At 40.7% G+C, this 12,718-nt stretch overlaps 1 long non-coding RNA gene across 1 annotated transcript in view; it reads right to left on the bottom strand.

Annotated features, from left to right (window-relative positions):
* Positions 1-12,718, bottom strand: part of LOC138258687 (uncharacterized) — a 54,114-nt gene that overhangs the window by 19,123 nt on the left and 22,273 nt on the right. The window contains exon 3 of the long non-coding RNA XR_011198501.1: positions 2,134-2,321. This is a non-coding gene — a long non-coding RNA (uncharacterized lncRNA). The remainder of the gene's footprint in view (positions 1-2,133; positions 2,322-12,718) is intronic.

Below are 12,718 nucleotides of genomic sequence, written 5' to 3'. Positions count from 1 at the left end.
GGAAACTTTCATGAAGATTCATCAAACACCACCAAAGATATATCCATGTACAAAAACGCTTTTTCCAAGGAAACTAGGTAGTAGATGGTTATAGTTAAGGCCATGTTTCCATTTTAAATGCCATTTGATAAATCTTCACAAATTTTTCAAACAAAAAGTGTTCTTGAAAATCTTTGTTGTACAAGGGAAGTTTCGGGGTCATCCATCAAGCTGAATTTAATGATGCCTCGACCCAGGAGGATGGGGTCCCTGGGGATGAGATCGGCTCGGGGGGAGGGGAGAGCAGGCAGGCCATGCACAGCAAAGGGTTGGGTGGTTAGGGGGGTTGGGCACAGGGCCTGGCTGCATGGAGTCCCTGAGTGCATGTATGACTGAATGAAACTGTGTATGAATGAGTCTGTGGTTTTTCTTTCAAATGTTTCCATATGTGCGAAGAATTCAAGAAACATTGTGAATTTTCGCGAATATCAAGCATGGTGATGCAAAATTATTTTAAACCCATAATTTGCCCCTAAACCACACCTATATCACAACCCTGGGGCCAGAGTACCTTGAACCTAACCCCTTATGCCACTTTCAATTTGGATTTTCACCCCTGGCGACCCTGTCCGGTGAAATAAAATGGCAGCTGCAACTTTCTAGTCAGGTTGCGGTCAGCCAATTGCACTGCTTCTTTTCGCACGTGTATTTGCAAAAATTCACAAATTTTGCAAATTATTACTGAAATATTCGTGAAGTCATTGTGGCAGGAGATATAGAAATGTATTTTCCCTTTTATATTTAAAAAAATACTGAACGGTATGATCTGCGTACCCAAAGCTAGCTTTCTGTCAAATTTGGTGTAATTCCGTCTAGCGGCTCCGGCTTTTGGAAAATTTTGTGAAGATTCGTAAAACGGTGCAAAAGATGTAGGCAACGCTTTTTCTTTAGAAATATGGTCCTAACTATAAATACCTAGTGTCTATATGTAGATATATATAGATATTCTTACTCCAAGGCAGCGTAGTTCATAGACCATAGTTTACATGCAGCTCTTTGTACAAAGCCAGAGGCCGTTATGCTGAAATGCCTTACTATTTCTCACAATAAACTATATATATAAATATATATATATATATACATACTTGTTTTTTTTTATGATGCTAACATGGCTCAATGAGGCCAAATTTGCCGCGCCATATTTACAAAGTGGCGCAATGTCAAAAAACGCTTTTTCTTCCAAAATATGGTCCTAACTATAAATACCTAGTGTCTATATGTAGATATATATAGATATTTTTGCTCCAAGGCAGCGTAGTTCATAGACCATAGTTTACATGCAGCTCTTTGTATAAAGCCTGAGGCCGTTATGCTGAAATGCCTTACTATTTCACACAATAAACTATATATATATATATATATATCAAAACATATTCTTGTAACCACAAGAAAGGTCAGGACACTTCCAGTCAAATGTACAAAAGTTTTACTATCACACAGATTCTTCCTCCCAACGCGTTTCAGCCGTAGCCTTGTTCACGGATCTGTGAACAAGGCTACCGCTACGGCTGAAACGCTTTGGAAGGAAGAATCTGTGTGATAGTTGTGGTATACAGCTTATGTGGGCTCAGCAGGGGTGGAAGCTCACACAGCTCTGCCTCAAGCTGAGGTCACATATGACCTCATGATGGAATGTGGAGTGTTGATCTTGTTGGTGGAGAGCAGAGAGGAGAGCTGTTTTACAGGGCTGTTGGTGGATGGGGTGCTTCAATAAAGGACCTGCATTAAACTTGAAGAATCTGAAGGAATTTCTTTCCACACTGGCGACGAGGGTCTTTGGAGCATCTTAACACAAGCTGTCACCTCAAGGAAGTCATCTTTGAACTCTGGGAGTCAACAGCGTATTCAAGCTTCCTTTCGTCTTTAATAACAATTTCTTTTATATCCTGAACTCATTGGATTACAAGGTACCTTTATTTGTTTACATCTGCTTACTTGATTTTCTATTAAATTAATTTGCCTGCACTCTCCTGCTTCAACGGCTAACGGCTCTCTGACCTCGAGCCCTGGAGCGCGCGCTCTACTTGCTTGTGCAGCTTTAATGCTGCACTCGCGTTGTTCTACTCGCTCTCAGCACCGCACCAGTTATCTCACCTTGCTTCGGCTCGCGCTCCTACTTCAGCCGTCTTTTTCCTCGTGCTCAGGAGTGCGCGAGTACCACCACGCGTGCTGAAGTTTTCTTTTCACTCACGCTCAGGAGACTGCGAATAACACAATTAGGAGCTGTCTACATTTCCACGCTGCTTTCCTGAGTTCTGACGTGCTCGTCAGAGGATTTTCTTCTATAAAGGAAGTGGAAAAAAATACATAGTGAATGATAAAGAACAAGGACTACTTCCTATAGAAAATAAGCCTAATGAAACAGTTATATTAATGGATATGGATCGGTCTGCATGAGAATTTTGGTATACTTATCAACTAAGACTTTTTGACTTAAAAAAACTTTTTAATTTGTTTTAACTTGCTGTGTGACATAAATTGTGTTCAACCTTCTGCAATTTTCTGTTTTGAAGGAAAATAAAGGGAGAATAATTAAAGAACAAGAGAATTCCTAAAAAAAAAATTAAAAAAAAAAAAGTACTTACTGCAAGTTTATACAAACCAAACATAATGCAGAATATTCCTCCACCTCCTTTCTTTTTAACCACACCTGGCGAACAACTGATAAAATGGTCCAAATGGAAGAAAACGTTTCTTCATTATTCCAGGGTTTGTGGAACGAATTTATCCAATGAGAGAAAAACAGCGCTTCTTATGCATTGTCTGGGTTGTGAGGGTCAAGAAATATTCGAAAACCTTCCGGATCCTCATGAAGAGGCTACAGATCTTAATGAGTTTGAGATGTGTTTGAAGAAGCTTGATCTACACTATTTACCTAAGGTCAGTACTATTTTGGAGCGGTATCATTTTGGCATGAGGGAGCAAAGACCAGGTGAAAGCATTGCGGAGTATGTTACTGCCCTTAGAAAACTTGCTTCTACATGTAAATTTGGAAGCACTATTGAAGAAAGGATCCGTGATCAGTTTATGTTAAGGTGTGCTAGTGATAAAATCAGGCAGGAGTTGTGGACCAAGGATGATCCAACATTGCAAAAGGTCATCATCCTTGCCAAGAGTGTGGAGCACACCTTGGCCTGTGTTGAGGAACTGGAAAAGGGTAAAAAATATAGATGTGAACAAAATCACCACAAACAAGGAACCTACAGGTGCAAAAGGCAACAGTGTTGAACGAGAAGAAGACAAAGTTGATAAAGGTGTTGCGAACAGGTACAAGGATGCAAAATGATTCCGTTGTGGAAACATAGGACACTATGCATCGTACAGAAAATGTCCAGCTTTAAACTCAATCTGTAGGTTGTGCAACAAGAAAGGACATTTTGGTAAATGCTGCAAGTCTCAAAGGAGTCAGACGACAGTAAAAGTAGTCGAGGACTGCATATTATCAGTTTCCATGGGCATGCAAAAGAAGAAGCATCCAAAAGAGATAGTCACAATTCTAGGAGTTTCAAGTGAAATGTTGTTCGACTCTGGGGCTTGGTTGACGTTGATCTCCAATAACGTTTTTGATGAACAACTGAGTCACAAAGTAAAGTTAAAAGATCCTGACGTGGTTCCGGGGGGTTATGGAGGTCAAGTCATTGATCTAAGAGGTTACTTTGAGGCTGAGATTGCTTTCAAATCAAACACTGTCAGTGGGAAGGTTTCTGTTCCTGTCAAAGGAGACAGAGGGGGTTATTCTAACTTTGGAGGAGGTGTTAATCTGTCCCAAAAGTGACGGAAAAGTGACGGATTTACCACCAGCCGTATTACGAGTCCATTATATCCTATGGAACTCGTAATACGGCTGGTGGTATATCCGTCACTTTACCGTCACTTTTGGGACGGATTAACACTCCTCCAAAGTTAGAATAACCCCCAGAGTCTTAAGTTGGCCTCATCAGAAAGGTCTGAGGGTCATTGTGGATCCTAACGCTCCTTCTCCTGTCATGATCAAAGAAGACTATGTTAATACTTTGCATCACATATGTGAGTTGGGTGTACAAGAACACGTGTCTGTGCCAGAATTTGTTGAGGAGTTCAAAGAAGTTTTTAATGAGAAATAAGGCTGTTTGGAAAAATACACTCATCAGATAAGATTGAAAGAAGGTTCGGTCCCGGTGGTGTCTAAGGTGCGTCCTGTACCTATTTCTCTAAAAGATGATGTGGAGAAAGAAATTAAAAGATTGTGTGATGAAGGTATCATTGAGCCTGTAGAGTCATCTGAATGGATTTCACCTATTGTTGTGGCAAGGAAACAGTCTGGAGAGCTGAGACTGGGCATTCACCTGAGGAACCTCAACAGATATGTGGTCAGCGACAGTTTCCTTTGCCTAACATCTCAGAAATGGTCACGATGCTGTCCGGTTCCAAATACTTCAGTAAATTTGATCTGACTTCTGCGTACCATCAGATCAAATTGCACCCGGATTCGCATGACTACACTACTTTCATCACTCCGTCTGGCACATTTAGATTCATAAGGATGCCTTTTGGTTTAGTTTCAGCAGCTGCTGTATTTCAAAGACTTATGTACAATCTGTTTGGCTCCGAACCTGGAGTGAAGTGCTTCCAGGACGATATTTTGATACATGGGAGCACTTTGGATGAACATAATTTGAGAGTTAGGAAAGTTCTAAGCATCCTCAGAGACCATGGCTTGACTCTCAAGTTAAAAAAGTGTTTTTTCGGGAAAACTGAAGTTGAGTATCTTGGATATAAGATCACAGCAGGGGGTTACTTCCAAAGAAAGAACTAGTAGAAAACATTTTAAACCTGCGTGTTCCTGAGAAAAAGGAAGAATTGTTATAGTTTCTTGGGATGATAGAATTTCATGCTAATTTTTTACCCAATCTAGCATCGAAAACGGTCTGCATGTGTAAACTTTTGAAGAATAATGCAGAATTCTTGTGGTACAAAGAGTGTCTGAGAGAGTTTGAGGATATCAAGGCAGAGTTATCTTCTATTGGGTCTTTGAAATCATTCGATCCTGATAAGAAGTGTGTGATAATGACTGATGCCAGTGAGAGAGGTCTTGGGGCAGTATTGTTACAGGAAATGGACAATCATGACCATAAACCCATAGTATTTTGTTCGAGGACGCTGCGGAGACCAGACGTCAACTACTTCACCATAGAAAAAGAGGCTCTGAATGTGTATTGGGTGATTAATAAACTCAGGAATTGTGTGTGGGGAAGAGAGTTTCAAATCTTTACCGATCACAAACCTTTTGTGGAGGTGTTTATGAGGAAGGGTCTGGACATGATTTCAGGGAGAATTAGTAGATGGGTTATCAGATTACAATTATACTGTGCACTATGTCCCAGGGTCTTACAACAAAGTTGCGGATTGTCTATCCAGATTAAGTTCAGAAGTAGAAGAGTTTCCTGAGAAAGAGGGACAAAAGGATGTATCTGTGTGCAGCATAACTGGAAGTGTAGTGGAACAAGAAGAGTGGGTAAAGGCTGTAGCAGAGGATAGGGTATTGCAACAGGTGTGTGAGGAAATCAGATTCGGTTGGAGCAATAGTGTTAAGCAGGAGAAGGATCTGTGTGGATTCTGGAAAGTGAAAGATGAATTGTCAGTGGAAGATGGTATCCTGTTACGTGGATTAAGGTTGGTAGTTCCAGAAGGGTTGAGAGGGAAAATTATTGAGCTTGGGCATGAAGGGCACCAAGGAATGAGTAGAATGAAGGCAAGGATTCGTCTTGATTATTGGTGTCCAGGAATGGATTTGATGGTAGAGAGAGTGGTAAGAGAGTGTGTAGACTGTTGCAACAGTGACAAGGTTTACAAGACCAGGGTGCCTCCTGTGTGTGTAAGGGACATGCCGCACAAACCATGGGAAATAGTGGCTGTTGACATTGTAGGACCTGTGCATGGAAGAGGTGGCTCAAACTATCTTATTGTTTTGATTGATCAATTTTCTAGGGGGGGCAGAAATTGACATTTGCGCACCACGGAGACTAGTAGGATAATCAAATTTTTCAAGGATATTTTTAGGCATGAGGGTTTACCCAATACTATCGTGACAGACAACAGACCACAGTTTGTTTCAAGGGAAATGGAGACTTTTCTTCAAAAGTTTGGCATTAGGCATAAGAGGTGTTCACCATATCATCCAGAAGGGAATGGTACAGTGGAGAGATTTAACAGGTGTGTGAAGTAATGTATACAGCTGGAGGTTGCATCTAATAGGGACTGGAGAGACGGTCTGAAAATATTTCTTTATGCTTACAGGGTAACACCACATTGTACCACGGGTAAGGTTCCTTTTGATCTTTTCAGAGGTCGCAAAACCAATACTCCCCTTTCACCTGCGTGGGTGAGTTGGGGTAGAAATGATAAGTCACCTGAGAGTGTTGTGGATGTGGAGAATGAGTATGAGAAAGTATGTGTACAGAAGAGGAAGGTGTACTATGATGACAAGAAAAGTTCACATGACATTGATGTAAAAATTGGGGATAAAATTCTCGTTTAAAGACAACTTTGTATAAAGGCAGGAGTACATTTTTAGGACCGTTTGAAGTTATTAAACTTTTTAGGAATGCTGTGAAAATTAAGGATGGTAGAGTGTGGAATCTTAATATAGTTGTCAAATACAAAGGGAGAAGATCATTTTTGCTGTTAGTTGTTTTCTTAGTTACTTTGTGTTCTTATTTTTATTTTATTTTAAAAAAAAATTATTTATTCCTATGTAGATACATGTATATAGTTTCTTATGGGTTTCTTTGTAAAGAGGGAAGGTGTGTGGTATGTAGCTTATGCTGGCTCAGCAGGGGTGGAATGCTCACACAGCTCTGCCTCAAGCTTAGGTCACATATGACCTCATGATGGAATGTGGAGTGTTGATCTTGTTTGTGGAGAGCAGAGAGGAGAGCTGTTGTACAGGGCTGTTGGTGGATGGGATGCTTCAATAAAGGACCTGCATTAAACTTGAAGAATCTGAAGGAATTTCTTGCCACAATAGTAAAACTTTTTTACATTTGACTGGAAGTGTCCTGACCTTTCTTGTGGTTACAAGAATATGTTTCGATTTATTTTATGGTTATTCCCGAATCCATGGTTGAAACGCCACGTTTTCTGAGCCTCAGTATTTTGGGACTTTCTTTCGGATATATATATATGTTTTTTTAATGATGCTAAAGTGGCTCAATGAGGCCAAATTTGCCGCGCCATATTTATCAAGTGGCGCAATGCATGCAGTGCGCCACTTTCTAACCCCTTGCGCCACATTATGCCTGTGCTAGGCATAATGTATGCAAGGGGGCATTCCCCCATTAGGGGGACCACAAAAATGGTGCAGTGGAATCTAAGAGATTCCACTGCACCATTTTTAGTTGCTATTTTTAACGCCTCCACAGAGCAGGCATTAAAAGGGAGCATACCATTGTTTTCAATGGGCCCCTATGTACTGTGCAGGATTAGCGTCAAAATTTTATCGCTAAACCTGCACAGTACATCAATAGCGTAAAAAATGACGCTATTGCCCCTATCTGGATCATGGGGCGCTGTATATTAAATACGGTGCACACATGGTGCCTTTAGGGGACCCTAAGGGGCGCAAGAAAAGTAGTGCTGCATTGTAAGCAGCACCACTTTCCTCAAATTTGGGCCTCAGTTTTGGCAACTGGAGTAGCTATATTTCTCCCACTGAGGAATTTCTAAAATAGTTTTGCCATTTGTAGTGTGTCATGCTTTTGTACTGGAATGCTCGCTTTGCTGACCTGGGGAGATTCCACGTTTGATTACGTGCAGTCTCCTGAAGTCAGTTGAGCCTGGTGTATTCCCTGAACGGACCTGTTCCTTGCGTTTCTACTTATAATAAAAGTTGTTCCTTACTTGGCCTTCAACGCTTCGTGTTTACTACTACAATTTGGCGACGAGGGAGCCGGATGCTTCGAACCTCCGTTGTTTTTTTTCCAGTCCGGATTGTTTTTTTTTTCTTCTGAATTCAAACTCGCTTTACTGCCTGTGGTGCTGCCTGACCTCCGCCGTGGGACATTCCGTAGGTGTTTATTCTCATTTATAATATATATATATTTTTTTAATTTCTAAACACCGGACGTTGGTGTCAGGCGCTTACGAGGCGCGAGTTCAGCACGAGCGTCTGTTTTCAACAGACGCTGCACGTGCATTTTCCAGGACTGACGCCGCATCCGCTGTGTGTTGCTTTGGCAACCAAAATGCTAAGGAGACTGACGCGGCGTTTGCTAGCATCTCCCTGGTGACGGAGACGTTAGCCTTTCATTAAAAAATATATATATATAGAGGAAAAGGATACGCGGAGCACGGAGGCGGATTCTGAATACATTTGAGTCAAAATAGAAACATGGCAGCATGGTTGTTGATTTTACAGTGCTATTTTTTGATCTTACTTAAAGGAAAGAAGTATAATTGAAGCTGGACTTGATTTGTTAAACAAGTCTAAAAAGAAATTATAATCTACTGTGAAGAAGGAAGTAATAATTGAAGCTGGTCTTGATTTGTTAAACAAGTATAAAAAGAAATTATAATCTACGGTGAAGAAGGAAGTAATAACAGGTCCGGGAAGGGAAGAGCAATTAATAGTCGTACAATTTGTGTTCCTTACATTTGCCTCGGATATGGCTCAAGCTAACTTTACAATCGTTCCCCCACAAGCATTTTGGGCCATGGGTAGTTCTCCACCCATTAAGTGGCAAGTTTGGAAGGACTATTTTCTAAATTATTTAGGTGCTATCGATGTTGATAACAAGATGTCTGTGGAACAGAAAAAGAGAATTCTATTGCGGTCTGTGGGTCCTATGGGCCTGAAAACATATAGTAAAATGTCTAAAAACCCTGTAAGTGGTGATGTTTGTGCTTTTAATGCTGCGATGCTTGATCTTGACAAGTATTTTGCTCCAAAAGTCTGTATGGGAATCGTTCGTTATAAATTTTTCCAAAGGAAACAGGAAAAAAATGAGCCGGTGGATGACTTTGTTGCAGACTTAAAGAAATTGGCCTTAGACTGTAAATTTGGGACAATTCATGATGAACTTATTAGAGATCAAATTGTCATGCACTGCAGCAATCAATCTATTCAAGAGAGACTTTGGATAAATGGCGATTCTCCTCTGGAAGAAATGTTAGCCATAGTAAGGAAAGCAGAGATCTCTGAAAGATGTTTATCCAAATTAAAATCTACTGGAAAAAATGAGGATGGTGTTTATAAAGTGACCAATCGGAAACCTGGAAAAACATTACAGAGTGGGGAAACTGAAAGAAGGTGTTACAGATGTGATAACAAAGACCACTTAGCTCACTCCAAGTCGTGTCCAGCATTAAAATTGAAGTGCAACAAATGTGGAGTGGTGGGCCATTTTGCAAAAGTCTGTAAATCTAAAAAGAAAATAGTCAAACATATATATGAAGGTGAAAACGTTGTAAAATGTGACACAGTGGAAACGGATCCCAGAGGGATGGATGAGGATAAGAATTTCATCCTTCATATAATGGAGGTTAACACTAAGGAAAAACCCATATGTGACATGGAAATTGGTGGAGTACCAGTCACAATGTATGCAGACTCTGGTTCACCATTCACAATCGTGAATGAAGATGTGTGGAACAAATCTTTCGTGGATAAAATTGGCAAGCAGCTTTCCCCACCTGACATTCAGCCGGAAAGTTATACAGGAGAAAAAATAAACTTGTTAGGTTTTAGGTGGTTGGTTTTCTCATTCAAGAATAGGAGTGCAAGAGGCAAATTATATGTGGCCAAAAAAGGACCGACTGTTCTAGGCTGGAAAGATCAAGGACAATTACAGATGATTCTGGATCCAAATGGTAAAGACAAGGTTTTAATGGTGAACGACGAAGACTACTCTTTGACCTCCTTGATGGAAACCAAATTTCCAAAAGTATTCAATAAGTGCTTGGGAAAACTTACCGGTTTTGAACATAGAATCATATTAAAGAAGGAAGCTGTACCAAAAATTCATAAAATCAGAACTGTACCAATTATGATCAGAGAAGAAGTTTCCAGGGAGCTGGACAAATTAATTTCAATGGATGTGATTGAACCAATTGAGAGTTCGGAATGGATTTTGCCTGTAGTTATAGCTCGGCGTAGTAATGGAAAAATCAGTTTATGTGTGGACTTAAGATATTTAAATAATAATATTCTGATTGATCGTTTTCCTCTACCCAAAATCACGGAAATGGTTTCTAGTCTGGAGGGAGCTTGTTGGTTTTCCACTATCGACTTGTCTTCTGCATATCATCAGATTTCCTTATCGGAGGACTCCAAAGGTCTAACAGCCTTCATCACACCCTTTGGATGCTTCCAATACAAGAGGATGCCCTTTGGTCTTGCGTCTGCGGCAGCTGTTTTTCAACGTCTTATGCACAAACTTTTTGGGAAAATCAAAGGAGTTATGTGCTTCCAAGACGACATTTTAATTTTTGGAAAGGATAAGGGCATGCATGATGAGCGGTTGGAACATGTGTTGGATGTGTTGGGTAATAAGGGGTTGACTGTTGAACTGAGTAAGTGCAAATTTGCAAAGAGGAGTGTGGAATATTTGGGACATGAGATAAGTGGTGAGGGTGTTAAACCTAAAACTTCTTTGGTGAATGCTATAATTGGGGTGTCTCCTCCTGTGTCTAAGGACGAAGTAAGATCTTTTTTGGGCATGGCGGAGTTTTGTGCCAAATTTATTCCGAACTTTGCCAGTAAGGTCTACAATTTAAGATCTTTGCTTAAAAAGAACTCTTCATTCATGTGGAATGAAGCATGTAATCGTGAGTTTGAGTGTGTGAAAAGGGAATTGAGCAAGGCTGCATGTTTGGGAAGTTGTGACCCTAAGTTGGATACTTTTGTTACCACGGATGCAAGTAATAAAGGCTTAGGTGCTGTGTTGTCTCAAAAAGATTGTAATGGTAAGGAAAAGATTATACTTTTTGCATCCAGATCGTTGTCTCCTCCAGAAGAGAAATACTCAGTTATAGAGAAGGAGGCCTTAGCTTGTGCTTGGGCTTTAGAGCACTTCCGAGCATTTGTGTGGGGAAAAGACATAACCATTTGCTGTGACCACAAACCTTTGATTAAACTTCTTACGAGTGAAGGAAGTGTACTGGCTTCGGCTAGAATTTCAAGGTTGTCTATGCGCTTAAAGGATTACATTTATCACATCGTGTATGTACCTGGGAAGAGTAATGTAATGGCTGATTGCCTTTCTAGATTACCTAATTTGTTGGGGAGGTGCGTTGATCACCCGTGGTATGAATGGAATGTGGCTCTTATACATGATTCTGGTAGTCCTGCACTTAACGAAGATAGCTGGAGGAAGGAAATGGAGGTGGACACCAATTTACAGTTGATTTTAAAATATGTGTTAGAGGGATGGCCTAAGAAGGATTTGTTACCTGAACAATGCAGAGGTTTTTGGGAGGTCAGGAACGAACTCACTGTTGTAAACAATGTTCTTTGGAGAGGTGATAGAATGATTCCTCCATCAGGTTTAAGAGAAGTAGTCTTAGATTTATGTCATGAGGGACATTTCGGCATTGTTAGAACTAAGTCAGTAGTTAAAGAGTTGTTTTGGTGCCCAGGAGTTGACAAGTCGGTAGAAAGATTTGTCAGAACTTGTCATGTATGTTCCTCTGCTGACAAGAGTTTGTGTAACCTTAGACCACCTATGCATCAAGCGTTCGTTACCAGGCAACCATGGGAATATGTCGCCATTGATCTCTTAGGTCCAGTTGGTAGCTCTCAAGAGTTTGTAATAGTCCTCATTGATTTGTTCTCCAAGTGGCCAGAAATTGGTATTTTAGAAAAAGCAGATACAGTAAACGTGCTGGAGTTTTTGGATAAGGTTTTCCTGACAGAAGGCACTCCTTCTAAGTTGTTAAGTGATAATGGTGTGCAGTTTATGTCGGATGCTGCAAAGAAGTATTTTTGGAGGGTGGGTATTGAACATAAAACCACATCTTTGTATAATCCCAGTGGAAATGGCACCGTAGAAAGATTCAATAGAGTCATTAAGGGTATAATTCAGAGTGCTATAAATGTGGGAGAGGATTGGCACGTTGCCATTTTTAAAGCAGTATGGGCGTATAGGATTACTGAGAACGTGACTACTGGACTCAGTCCATTTGTTATTATGAGGGGAAGAAGTCCCAGAGGCAAACATAACCCTTCTTGGTTGGTTGAGACAGGCATCCAACATCGGTCAGTGGAGAGTGTAAGGGATTGTTTGGATAGATCTCTTGAGAAATCAAAGTCTTATTATGACAAGCTCCATCATGTCAAGCCTGTTGAAATCAATGTTGGTGATTGGGTTAGAGTAAAGAAACCTTATAAAGTCAAGAAGGGTGAAAGCCAGTATTTAGAGCCTGAACGTGTTATGGAAGTTTTGCACAATGCCGTAAAACTGAGTGATGGTAAGGTGTGGAATCTTAAGCGCATTGTTTTACTTAGGAATATACAGGGACCGGGGTGGAATGAAGTCCACATTAACAGTAAGAGAGGTGTGAAGGGAAGGCCTGTACGGGCTGAATGGTTGGAAGATGAGGTTACGTGTCACGATGCCGCCCCGTCTCCACAAATTCTTCGTGATGGTGTCTTGAGTGAGGAGGTGGGTGTGAGTGACTCTATGGCTGAGTCAGAGAATGGGAA

The sequence above is a fragment of the Pleurodeles waltl genome, chromosome 9 (genome assembly GCF_031143425.1).
Source record: "Pleurodeles waltl isolate 20211129_DDA chromosome 9, aPleWal1.hap1.20221129, whole genome shotgun sequence".
Taxonomy (NCBI): domain Eukaryota; kingdom Metazoa; phylum Chordata; class Amphibia; order Caudata; family Salamandridae; genus Pleurodeles; species Pleurodeles waltl.
This window is presented reverse-complemented; position numbering and strand designations above follow the sequence as displayed.